General features: G+C 43.7%; 1 protein-coding gene across 1 annotated transcript in view; it reads right to left on the bottom strand.

Moving 5' to 3' along the window:
- The window catches only part of DAB1 (DAB adaptor protein 1), a 3,348,596-nt gene that overhangs the window by 2,860,630 nt on the left and 474,072 nt on the right, over positions 1–13,894 (bottom strand). The window lies entirely within an intron of this gene.

Below are 13,894 nucleotides of genomic sequence, written 5' to 3'. Positions count from 1 at the left end.
CATTATTTTGGTCAGTAATAGAAGGAGGTCACATATTGACTGCCTTAGCTTGTTAGGTACTTCTCATCTTGAATATAAACTTTGCTAATGGTATGGATTTTGAGCTCGAACGAAGCACACTACACGTGTGCAATTTACACTGTGTAAGGATAGATTGGAAGGGTAGTCAGTTTTTTAAAAAGGTCTTGCACACAAAGTCATGCCAACATTCATTAAACAGAGTCTTGCCCACTCAAAGGCTATTTTTGTGGAATGAACCAAGGCCTTTCTGTTGCCTTGCAACCAGAACATCTGCCGCAATAGCACCTGTACTCATTACTTAGATGTCTGTAAAGGTCAAGGGACAAGAGGCTTTAAATGGTGTATGGTTGGCAGCAAGGGAGTAGCCAGAAAAATAAAATACCCCCCACTTTTACCCATACATAGCAATAAATGTACAAGTAAAGTGAGCAATCCTAACTCTTTCTATGAGGGGTCCTGGGAAGTGTGCCCCTGGCAAAAAGTGCAGAAAATAATGCAAAATCATGAATATTGTAGCATGATTTTAAAGGAATTTGGCCCAAAACTACACATATACCTGTATTGACATATTTCTCGTATTCAGCCTCTCCATTGTCTTTTTGTATGCTTCTTTCTTTCATTTGTTCCATTCTTTTCTGGTTTATTTCCTTCTTTTCATCTTTCTTTCCTTCTGTTTCTTTCTCTCATTCCACAATTCCTTTTTTCTAGTTTGTATTGTTCTTTATATCTGTTTATTCTTAATGTTGCTCCTGGAATCATTTCACACCTTCTTTGAATCTTTTCATTTTGTACTCTTCCCATTCGTTATTTCTTCCTCTTCTTTTCTTCAACTGCCCATCCTTTCACATCACATTTCTTCTTTTTTGTTTCATTATATTTTTCTGCTTTCCCTCTTTTCTTTTTTATTTCTTTGATCTTTCCTTTTCTTCTTTCCACCCTTCATTCTTTCTTTTCTTCCTTATGTTTCTTCTTTTACACCTTTGTTCCTTATTTCCTGTGTTCATTTGTACTCTCTTTCCCTAATGCTTCCTTTTATCTTTGTACATTATTTGCACTTTACTTGCTTTCCTTTGTGGTGTCTTACTCCCTTGGCTTCTACGTTTTATTTTCTTTGTCATTTTAATTGCTGTCTTTCTCTCTGGCACCTTTTAGGCTGGTTTAAGTTTTTCTTTTGGTCCCCATCCCTCAGCTGTGCAGTTGCAGTTTATTCTTACGGAGTTTATCAGTTATAACTTGTGACTTTCATGACCTGCAAGCCAAAGTTAAATGCTATGAAGGGCCATACATTTTTTTATCTGCCTCTGTAGCACCTCCGCTTTACCTGGCGTAGCAGGTGGATCGCTATGCACTTGGTCCGCAGGCCCCTTCCTGCTACTTAATTCCCAGGAGCCCACCCCACACTGGGCCAGGGCCGGACTGGTCATACAAGGCACAGGGAATGTCCCTAGAAGCTTAAATCCCAAGGGCTGCTTTTGGGGTGAAATGGGCAGAGTTCTCATTAATCTAGCCTCTTAATAAATAGCTTGGAGAGAACACATTCAATTTTCTAATTGATTCATATAAATCCTCGTCCCCCTTTTCGTTATGGAGAGTCACAGTCGCTACACTTATATGGCACAATATGGTGCTTGTAATAACATACTTTCCAGAGCTGATATCAGCTCCCACTCCTCTCCTTCTAGCCGGCACAATTTTCAATCAGTGCGCCATTTTATGTAAGAGAACACTGCTTCTTTGTGGAAAAATGCATTTTTATCAAGGCAATTGTTTGTTCAGCTCTCTACACCTGATGAAGCAGAAAATGAAGGTTTCGATTTATTAACGCATAAACGTAGTGCTGACATAATCATGTGTGACATTAACCGAACTAATAAAGATTGTACGGGGACAAAATGTGCCCTCAGAGTAGTTTGCCATCATTTATACGCGTGCTTTATATAACGTGGTGTATTAGAATTGCACTAATCCGACATAATCATAAACGTGTGCTACGATTTGTTTGGTTGAAATGCTTTAGCTTAGCATTACTTTAGCGGAGGCTTTGGCCTAGTTGCCTGGTCTCACGGTTTAGATGTTCGTATTTTTCCACTGTGCTATTAAATCGTGTATTTCTGCTTGAAGCTGTATTTTTCCACAGAAACTGTTCACGTGCTTATCTTAAAGTTAGTGCCAGCATGGCATATTTTCTCTTTAATTCAAGGTCGACTTGCAGGTGCGGACAATGGAGGCTCTGAGAGTAAGCTAATCGAGAAACAATGTTGCAACTTGCGTACCCATCTCCAAGGATAATGTATGCTTAAGTAAAGGCTTGAGAACTGTCGTTTTTGATTGGTCAATTTGAAGCTAACCTATGAACCCTCCAATGGAGACCCTACTGGATTTGAACTGTTGTCTATAAAACCCAGGTGCACGAGAGGAAAGCTCTCGATCTTCGGACATCCCGCCATTTTGACTTCGTAGCTACTATGACCCATTTTGCTGCGACGCCATTTTGAGAGACTTTGATGCTTTCTCTAATCGAGAGAAAGAGACCTTAATGATTCTTGCCCTAGAGACTTTAACTTTGATTTGCCCCTTTGCATGAAGTAGTAGTTTTATCTTGCCGCCGTGAGGCAATTGCCCCGTTCACCTTTGCCCCTTTCGTCCCGGCCCTATGCTGATCGAGAAACGATACCTGTGAGATGAAGAATTCATTGATTGCTGATCGGAATTGGTAATTATGAAAGGAAATTGTAAAATTGCATTGTGTTTCTTTTAGGTAACCAACTGCTGATTTTGATAAGGACCCTAGCTAGGAGTTTTCTAAATTGATGTTGCCAAATTGTTTTTTGCATGAAGTCCCACATGCTGATGCTAATTTGAGGTTAGATGAGGATTCCATATGTCGCACGATGCAATTTGAGATCTTGTTATGCTGACTAGATGTACGCAATTAGCCCATTACAGATTATCGTATTAGTACTTTGCGTTGCTATTATCGAATGCCTTGTGATTCAAATGCTACATAGATTACACTTGTTTCGACGATATGGACAGCTATTAATGTTCATTTATGTTTATCATTTGGTGTTGAGACACATCTATATTGTGCTAGCTTTGTTAATATAGGGAAATAAATTCACTAACTTTGCAATAAACTGGTGTGGTTATTCCTGACTGAAAGGTCAGGGTTCGCCGAAATGTATTCTGGATTAATTGTTAAGTGTTATGTTGTTCAAGGTGTGGCTTATGTTCGTTATTGATTATCGATTCAATGAGATTGATCAATTAAGAGTACAGAGAGTTCCCACTAAGTCAAAACATTCATCGACCTAAAGAGCGTCCGAACGCAGGTAAAATTGTTACCACGTTCAGCTCTATCAGTAGATGGTAGCAGAGGACGGTTTCGTCTTTTGGGACCCTGTACTAGTAGAGTACATGGTGTTGGATTAGCGGTTACGCATTTTTTTTGGGACCCCACTCGGGAAGTTGAATTAGATTTTTCTTGGATAAAACTGATTGACAAGATGATGATGGGCTAGGTCCACCGCGACTTTCCCGGGATCTCGAAGCTTGCGAATGGAGAGAAAGGAGATGTGGAAACAGCGTTGGCAGTACTAGTGATGGTATGAGTGAAGTTAGGGTTTTGCGCTTGCACAGCTTATTGCCGCAGGGTGTGTGAAAAGGTTGCGAGGATTTTCTTTTTAAGGATAGCGGAGGTGCGACTCCGAGTGTAGAAGTAGAGAAGTCGTCGAACTTCATAGAGATAGCGGAGGTGCGGCTCCGAGTGTGAGGGTAGGGAAGTCGTCGAACTTCATGTGCGTCTGGCGCTTTGTGCATAAAAAGGTCCACGTGGTTGTTGTTGTTGAGACGGGCCCTGCGAGGTCAAGAGACTCCGGCGTATGTTGATCCATGTTGTGGTCTGGGCGGTTTAGTAGGTTGATCGGGCGTGGTCAACGAGTGGGTAAGTGTGTTAGGGAGTGATAGAAACTTCGACTTCGGGCTTTGACAAGATTCTAAGTGCACTAGAACAGATCATTGACAAGTTGAGAGTAGGTCTGCGGGTCAGATTTGCTTGCGAATGTGGGGACTGAGAAAGACCGAATAGCGGCCGAGGCTGGTGAAAGAGATCGAATAGTGGCCAAGGTTAGTGAAAGGTCCCTAAGGTCCTGAAGCGATTACGTTACCCTTCCTGTAGTAAACCGACAGATCTGTTTTAGTTTTGGTAGCTCGCGATATATGCAAAAAGTTGTTACGAGAGGAGCTGAGTGAAGGAGGACTAGCCGCGAGGCTTTGTCAGCCGCAGTGTGTGTGAGTGTGACGTCACTAAGAGCCGCGCTGGGATAGGTTGATTAGAGAGAAGGGTCGCGCACGGATTGGACGCAGTCCGTGGGACTCGATTGGAAGAGGAAAGGCAAGTGAAGAGTATTCCGGGAATTAAAGTCACCTATTGATTACAAATCTTGTGGAATAACAGTGATCTATTGATTATAAAATTTGTGAATTAAAAGACGAGAAAATGAAATTCCTTAAAGCATTCAGGAGCGCGATGAAGGGAGAGTCTTACATCAAAGCGAGCGTAGGAGAGGAGACGCCGCCCGAGGGCACACCAGCTTACATTGTAATGGAGGAAAAAGGGGTAGCTCCGTGTCTTTGGCTAAAACAATGGCACAAGTGGACAGAGAAACATGGGAGCGTAGCATTCCCGATACACGGGACATTCAATATAAGGGTCCTAGAGAATTTGAGATTCACAATGTATGACATGAAGGTGCCTCCAAGGCCAGCACAGTTTGAGGCTCTAGCAATATGGGAACTCATGGCTAGACAGCAACAGAAGAACAAGTTTGAAACGAGGATGAGGAAAGTAGAAAAGACACTAGCGGATGCTAGGTGGGATAATGCACAGAAGGTGTGGAGGTCAGATGTATTGCAGGGAATAAAATTGTTCCCCGCAATTACTAAGGATGAAGAGGAGACAGGTAAGAAAGCTACCTGCAAGACAGACAGGAAATGTTCCAAGGATAGAGAGGACGAGGAAAAGCTGAGAAGAGAAGAGGAGTTAGAGGATGAGGAGTTGATAATGCAATTGCTGAACGACCGTCCACCACCCTATGCGGAGAATGGACAAGGTCCAAGTACCAGTTCTGCCCCTCCGGCATCGGTACAGAACAGTGAAACCCAGAGTTCAGGAGTACCATCGGGATCTAAGGACCCGAGTTTACTGCGCACCCCGCAGATACCGCAGGTTAGGAGAATATATCCAGATGTGCCCGTGTTGAAACCAGCAGAAAATTATCAGCCGCAGATGCCAGGGTACTACAGCAGTGATAACAGTGGAGGAATGATTCTAGATACAACCGTAAGGGGCGTACAGAATGGTTACAACCCAACAATGGCACAAGCTGAATCAACTCAGTTTATGATGCCTCAAAAGCAGATGCAGGGAGGAAACGCTCATGCTCAAATGACGGGGAGTCAGATGGGCATGCCGGCAATGATGGCCCATAATATGGGGATGAACATGCCTCAGAATATGGGAAATGGACAAAATCCAGATGCGATATCACTGCCCATTACCGTAGGTCCAGTGGTACCTCTGTATAGTCAGCCTAACTTAGGCATGAACAGTCAGGGACCAATGCTGCAAAATGGGACAGAAAGAAGGTGCATAGAAAACATTCCAGGGATAACTCCGATAGCGACTCAGCCAACTGGGTGTGGGTCCCTGATGGAATTTAGTCCCGTATGTGCTCAGTCTACACTGGTGAGGTCGAGCCCCCCACTGATAATACCATTAACATCGAACACTGAAAAGTTGCCGCAACCATCGATGGCAGTCGATGTGAATGCTACACTGATGGGGGTAAATGCGCAACAGCTGACACAGTGGTTCAACAGTCTAAATTCCACACAAAGTTCAGACAGTGGGAAGGGAGAAGATTACTTGAGCAGGATGAGACTGAACATGGAAGCACAAGAATTGGTGGAAGGAAATATGGGTGTGAACAGGTTGGAGTCCTACACGGAAGAGGAGTTGAGGTATCTATGCCCAAAGATCACGAGAGAAGTAAACAAGGTACATAAAAGTTTGCAGGAAGTAGCAGACAGGAACGGGATTGACATAGGCAAGACGAAACACTTGAGCAGGAGCTATAGGTTGGATTTTGGGACCACAGATTTTGAACACATGAGATCAGCAGGCTTGAAGGCACACCTTAGAGAATTGTTACAGAGTGCCCAAGTGTGGAGGTGCCTAGACAAGTGGGAAAGCAGATGGGTAAAGAGGAAGGATAAGAGGAGGGACAGTGCTACAGAGCATCATGAGAGAAGACCGCAGAGCAGCGAGACAGTAACCATGTTACCAATGAGGGAGACAGCAGGGGGAAAATTAGTACATGTACCATGGCACAGGAGCGATATTCAGTCTTTTACGAATGATTTTCCCAAACTGAGAGAGAAGCCGATTGAATGGTATCAACAGACTGATAGGTTTGTGAAGCTTGCAAAATGTCTATGGGAAGACCTGAACACTCTATTCGAGATCGTGGTTCCGGCAGATTTGTGGGAGGATTGCAAAAGAGCTGTAGGTTGGCCGACAAGTGAACCAGAGAGAGACAGAGAGACGGGTGCACCATCACCTATGGTGATGTGTCTGTACTATAAGGTGATTGAGCATTTGAAGACGAAGGTTGCCGCGAAAAATGTGGATTGGCAGAAAATTGATCGAACTGCCCAAGAGGCTAAAGAATCGATTCATAGTTACTATGAGAGGTTGTTGAAGGCGTTCAAGAACTACAGTGGCACGGAAGCAATAGAGGCGAAATATATGCTTCATTTTGTGTTCAGATTTGTGGAAGGGCTGAAACCAGAGATAAGTCAGATGATAAAATCGAATTTGATATGCTGGCAGTCGAAACCGATTGATGAAGTCTTGACTTATGCGAAATACTGTAGCGACGAAATTGAGGTGAAACAGAAAAAGCTGAAAGAGAAGGTGATGATGATGCAGCTTAAGGCAGCTCAAACAGGTTTGCAAGGTCTGCAAGGACTGCAAGGGTTGCCAGGGATGCAAGGGTTCCAACAGCAGATGCCGCAACCGCAGCCGCAGTTGCAGGGAAACATGGCGTTTCAGCCACCGCAGCCGCAGTTGCAGGGAAACATGGCGTTTCAACCACAGGCCAGAGGCAGAGGAGGTTTTGTAAATAATGGTCCGGATTTGAACACTGTTGTGACGGGTGTGCAGGCAATGAAGAAAGTGATGCCGTGTCACGCGTGCGGAAACGTAGGTCACTGGAAACGCGAGTGTCCGATGGTGGTGCAGGAAGGTGTAGGTGCAGGTGTAGGTGTTGGTCAGCAAAACAATGATGTCAATGCTTTTCAGACAATGAGAGGACCAAAAATGAGAGGTCCAAACCCAAATTTTCAGACCATAAATCAATTGCAGGGATTACAACCTATGCAGCTGCAGCAGATGCAGATGCCCCGTGTGCAGATGACGCAAATGCAGCCAATGCAACAGCAGTTACCTATGGTACCTAATCAGCAAATGCAAATACCTTTGGCACCAATGAGTCAGCAGCAAATGATGGTTCCTCCACAGGTAACGGGTCAGGTAATGAGCACAAACGGCACAGTACAACAGTTCCCATTACACAGTGAGAGTGGAATAAACAATGTATGGGAGAGTGAAAGCACGGAAGAGGAAGGAGATTGTGTGCTTGCGGCATCCCTAGAAGTTGATCAAAGGGGTCCGTACGTAGAGGGAAGAGTAATGGGTCATCGTGTCTCATTCTTGGTTGACACGGGAGCCACACGTTCAACTGTTAAGAGCAGTGAAGTACCAAATTTGCCACTCTCAGGGAGGACAGTTCAAGTGGTGGGGGTAGCAAACAGACATCTGACGAACCCAATAACAGATCCGATACCAGTCAACATTGGTAACTATCAAGGGGTACATCAGTTTGTAGTATGTGACTCAAGCCCGATTGCACCGTTAGGAAGAGACCTATTGTGCAAGTTGGGTTGTTCGATAATGTGCTCGAACGAGGGAATAACAATACAGACGAGCAGTGATGGGGAAGAAGAAGACAGTGAAGAGGGTGATGAGATAGAAACAGTTGACGAAGAGTATCCTCTGATCTGTCTTTTACCAATGATAACTGAAGAAGATATCCCAGCAGAATTACGGGAAACAGTCGGAAAGGAAGTGTGGGACATGACAGGGAAAGAGGTGGGATTGATGAAAGGAGTAGAACCAGTAAAAGTGATGGTAAAGCCCAATGCGATCTTTCCCCAGACCCCACAATACCACATGCCACAAGATACCCTCATGAAAGTTGCCCAACTTATTGACGAATTCGTGAAGCAGGGAGTACTGAAAGAAGTATTAAGCAGCCCATGTAATTCACCGATAATGGGACTAATAAAGCCAAGTGGGAAAGTCCGACTTGTACAGGATTTGAGGAAAATAAATGACATCATAATCAAGTGCTGCCCTGTCGTACCGAATCCGGCTGTGATAATGTTTCAGATCCCTTGCGAAGCTGAGTGGTTCTCAGTCATCGATTTGTCACAAGCATTCTTTTCTGTGCCTCTTCATGAGGATAGCCAATTCCTCTTTTGTTTCAAATTCCTAGACAGAGTGTACAGTTGGTGTCGAATTCCTCAAGGGTTCTCTGAGTCACCGTCGATATTCAATCAGGTTCTAAAGAAAGACTTGGAAGAGTTAGAGTTGCCATTCGAGTCCACCTTAGTACAGTACATTGACGACTTACTGGTTGCATCAAAGACAGAAAGTGGCTGCACAGCCGATACCATTGCTCTGTTGAACCATTTGGGAGGGAATGGACACAAGGTGTCTTCTTCCAAATTACAGTTCTGTCAGAAGAAAGTGAGATACTTGGGTCACCAGATAGAGAAAGGATCACGGAGAATAATGAAGGAAAGAATTACAAGTGTACTTCAAATGAGTCCACCAAAGACAAGGAAGGAGGTGAGGAAGTTTTTGGGAATGGTGGGCTACTGTCGTCAGTGGATTCCCAACTTCTCGACTTTAGCGAAGCCTTTACTGAGATTGACCCAGAAGGATGCCTTGGATCAGATCGAACTGAAAAGGGATGAGATGGATGCTTTTGTTGAATTAAAGGAATGCATGTGCAGGGCTCCAGCTTTAGGTATGCCTGATTACACAAAGCCTTTCACATTGTTTTGCCATGAACGTGATGCATGTTCTTTGTCTGTCTTGACTCAAGCCCATGGTGGCGTAAACAGACCAGTAGCGTATTTTTCAGCTACCTTGGATCCGGTTGCAGCAGCACTCCCAGGGTGTTTGCGCGCCGTAGCAGCAGTTGGTATCAGCCTCACTCAGAGTGAAGGAATAGTGATGGGACACCCAGTAACAGTCATGGTCCCTCACTCAGTCGAGATACTTTTGACCCGCTCCCGAACGCAGCACATGACTGGAGCAAGACTCACAAGGTATGAAACGACTATTCTGGGCTCACCGAATGTGCAACTGAAAAGGTGCACTACGTTGAATCCAGCTACCTTGCTTCCTGGAGAAAATGCTGAAATTGAGAACGCTGAAGACGTCGAGCATGACTGCCTTCAGGTGACTGAATTTTGCACAAAACCCCGACCGGACATCAAGGATACAAAACTTGATGAAAATGACCAAATTCTTTTTGTTGATGGTTCATGTCTAAGAGATGGGGTAGGAATTTTGAAAGCAGGATATGCTGATTGTACTGTAACAGGGGTCTTGGAAGCAGGATGGCTCCAAGGAGTCTATTCTGCACAAGTAGCAGAACTTGTAGCCCTTACTAGAGCATGTCAATTGTCTGCATTGATGAAAGTCACCATTTACACTGATAGTCAATATGGGTTTGGGATTGTGCATGACTTTGGACAACTATGGTCACAGAGAGGTTTCCTGACTTCTTCAGGATCCCCAGTGAAAAATGGGGAGAGAATAAGGGAATTGTTACACGCCATTCAAGTGCCAGCTGAAGTTGCAGTGGTAAAGTGCAGTGCTCACACGAAAGGTCAGGACTATGTGTCTCTGGGAAATGCATATGCAGATCAAGTCGCAAGATTTTGTGCTTTGAACTGTATATTGCTAAGGGATGATTGGAATACAATAAGTGAACCAGAACTCGAACCAGCTGAAGCATTTGCCTTGAAGGTCGTAGATACAATAGAAGAACTAAAAGCACTACAGAATAATGTCAGGGAGGATGAAAGAGATTCCTGGATTAAATCACAATGTATAAAGAGACAAGACGAGCTATGGGTTACACATGAGGGAAAATTTGTTTTGGCAAATAGTCTCTTATCACAGCTTGCGCGGTTCTATCATGGGCAAGCTCAGCTAGGGAGAGATGCCATGATAAGATTGTTCAAAACTGATTGGTTTAACCCCAGATTTCGTCAAGCTGCAGAGGCAGTTTGCCATCGATGTGTCACTTGCCAGCAGATGAACCCAGGAAAGGGGACGGTTGTGAACGCGAGTCACATTGGTAGGGCAAGCGGTCCTTTTAGCCGTATGCAGATGGACTTCATAGAGATGCCTGTGCATGGAGGTTTAAGATATGTGTTGGTGATTGTGTGCATTTTTAGTCACTGGATTGAGGCATACCCCACACGTAGAAATGACAGCCTTACTGTTGCCAAGCTATTATTGAGGGAGTTAATACCACGTTTCGGATTCCCGATCTCTTTAGAATCAGATAGGGGAAGACACTTCAACAACGAGGTGATAAAGTTACTCTGCGAAGCACTGAACATTGAGCAAAAGCTGCACTGTAGCTATCGCCCTGAGGCATCAGGACTGGTGGAGCAGATGAATGGTACGCTGAAATCGAGAATGGCAAAAATATGTGCATCGACAAATTTGAAATGGCCTCACGCATTGCCCTTAGTACTAATGTCAATGAGAAACACTCCTGATAGAAAAACTGGATTGTCTCCACACGAAATTCTCATGGCCAGGGCTATGAGACTTCTTGCAGTTCCCGCAAACATGCTCTTGAATATTACAGATGATATGGTGTTAGACTACTGCAAAGGTCTGGCTGACGTGGTTCGCTCTTTCTCTCACCAGGTGGAAGCGACCACCTTGCCACCGATCGAAGGTCCAGGACACGCACTGAAAGCAGGTGACTGGGTCGTGATAAAGAAGCACGTGAGGAAGTCGTGCCTGGAACCCCGTTGGAAAGGCCCTTTCCAAGTGATCCTGACGACAACTACCGCTGTGAAGTGCGCGGGGGTTCCCAACTGGATTCACGCCAGTCATACAAAGAAGGTGCTGTGTCCCACAGATGAGGAAGTTGAAGCACTGAAATTACCAGTGCCTGATAAAACAGTGCCGAGTGTTGAGACAGAACAAAAGCGAACTGAAAGCGAACAAGCAGCAGCAGGAGAAAAAGAGATATTATTGGAGAACGAAGAGTCCGACTCACTTGGGGAAGACCAAGGAGAAAGTTCAGACAGCGACGAAGAAGCTGCAGGTGACAAAGAGCCTGAAGCAGCTGAGGGTAGCAAAAAGCCTGAAGCAGCTGAAGGTGACAAAGAACCTGAAGCAGCTGAAAGTGATACAGAGCCAGAAGAAAGTAACGGTGACGAAGGGCTCGAAAAAGGTGAGGAGGCAGGAGAGCCTGAGCAGAAAGGGGCTTTCCCAGAAACAGACGCTACAGAAAAAGAAAAAGAAAACGTGACTGATTCCCCTGAAGGTGGGGACAAAGAAGAGCAGAACGAAAGAGTTCAAACCTCTACAGAAAGGATCGCAGGTCCATCAAACGGACACGGTGCAAAAAGAAGACTAAGTATCTCACCGGTAAAAGAAAAAGGTAAAGAAGGTTTGAACGAAGGAGGACGGCCAAAAGTGAAAGAGAAAAGAAAGGAAGTGATTGTCGTGGAACAATCGTCGAGTGAAGAAAAAGACTTGGCGAAGGAGGAGAGTGCCAGCGAAGCAGAATCGAAAAGAGAAGCAAAATTGAAAAGGAAAAGGATACCAAACAGGAGGTATTCTGGTCCTGAATGGGCATACGCAGTAAATGATGATTGGACTGATGAGTTTGTATCTCTAAGCATCGAGAACGAAGAAGAAGAAGAGATACCAATAGAAAAGAAAAGTTTCATAGACTCTGTTGATTGAAACGGTAGTAAATGGTATTGCTTGCTGCAATCTAGCGTGAGACAAACAACCAGTTGAGACATTGCTAAACCGAATTGAGACAAATGCTGCTAACCGATAAGTGACTGGCCTTTTGAAGAAGACAGTGTGAACATTGTGCTTGTTCAGCTTTGTAACTGAATTGCTAAGTAGTTTCATTTATAAGTGCTTCTAGCTCTCTGATTCTATACAGATCATGCCTAGGTACGCTATGCAGAATAATAGAAAGAAATATTGTAAATACGTGTGTATAGGTTTGGTAGTCACATGTGTACTAATAATAATGGCAATTGTGTTTGGAATGCATGGAAAGGGTGAGAATGAGACTATTGCTGCTTCTACTATTGTTCCTGTTACTGTCACTGAACTAACACCATTGAAAAGACTAGCACTGGATGGGAGGCTCTTGCACGATAAGAAAGAGCTTTCGTATAACGTTTTCTATCGCTTACTAACAGAGTATGTTGAAACTATGGATGCGAAAGATTGTTATGTGTGTACCCAGATACCAACATCAGTAAAGGAAGGGGTGACTTATCACCACATGCCTCTTACATATGGGATTACATGTAGTATAGTAATTTCTAGGTTTTATGGTCAATCTAACATACAGTATTTTTTCTCAAATTATGATGTTACCTTTGCTTATGTTCCTATAATAGCGCAGCTAAGCGAGACTGCAAAATATTGGGATTACAAAATTATGAGGGACTTTTTCGAGCCAATGCAACCTTTTGAAACGGCACATGCTCATAGGGAGATCCTTACTTGCTCAGTCTCTGCTGTAGAAATAAGCTTTTTAGATCGCACAGATGATAGAAGGGCTCAAATGAAAGCGAAATTAGAAAAGGAGCTATACAAGAGGACTTCAGTAGATAATTATGATTTTGCTGCTATTAAGACACAAGGGAAAATTGCTTTAGATGCTTGGCATGTAGGGAAGTTTTGTATATATCGAGGTGAATCTTACTATGATAATATTTTTGTAGGAGCGAGTGAATGCAAACATACGTTTATTTTTAAGGCCAAATGGACATTCATGATGGACGGACTTGACCCTGTCATTCCAGGGGTGTATTACATTTGTGGGCATAATGCCTATTATCGTCTTCCAAAGGGATGGTGGGGAAGATGTTATTTGGGAATAGTGTTTCCAAAGGTTTATCAGCTGGATGACGTATCGATGATTCAAAAGACATCTGGATCCCATCGTATCCAGAAAAGAGAGACCGCAGCTGCTGTGGTAGGTGATATATTTGGAGCCATGATTCCTTCATTGGGAGTTGTGCTGAATTCCATCAAAATAAGAAAGTTGTCTACTATAGTGGATAACATGTTGACAAAATTTTCAGGTGCTATAATCCTGATGGATGCTGAACTTGCAGCGGAAAGAGCTATGACTCTTCAAAATAGGCTTGCTTTAGACATTCTTTTAGCAAAGGATGGAGGCGTTTGCAAAATGATTGGTGCACGTCACTGCTGTACCTATATACCTGATAATAGTGTGAAGATTAAAACTATGCTTGCTAATCTAACAAAAGAAAGTGCAGATTTGAAAGAACTGAAAGAACCAGGAGTGTGGGAGAAGGTTGGAAAGGGAGTTGCTTCAGTGGGACATTGGATTGGAGGAATTTGGAATGGAATATTATTGAAAATAATAGAAGGAATATTAATAGTGATAATTTGTGTATTTGGAATTTGGGGAATAAAAAGGGGAAT

Source organism: Pleurodeles waltl, chromosome 4_2 (assembly GCF_031143425.1).
Source record: "Pleurodeles waltl isolate 20211129_DDA chromosome 4_2, aPleWal1.hap1.20221129, whole genome shotgun sequence".
Lineage (NCBI taxonomy): Eukaryota > Metazoa > Chordata > Amphibia > Caudata > Salamandridae > Pleurodeles > Pleurodeles waltl.
This window is presented reverse-complemented; position numbering and strand designations above follow the sequence as displayed.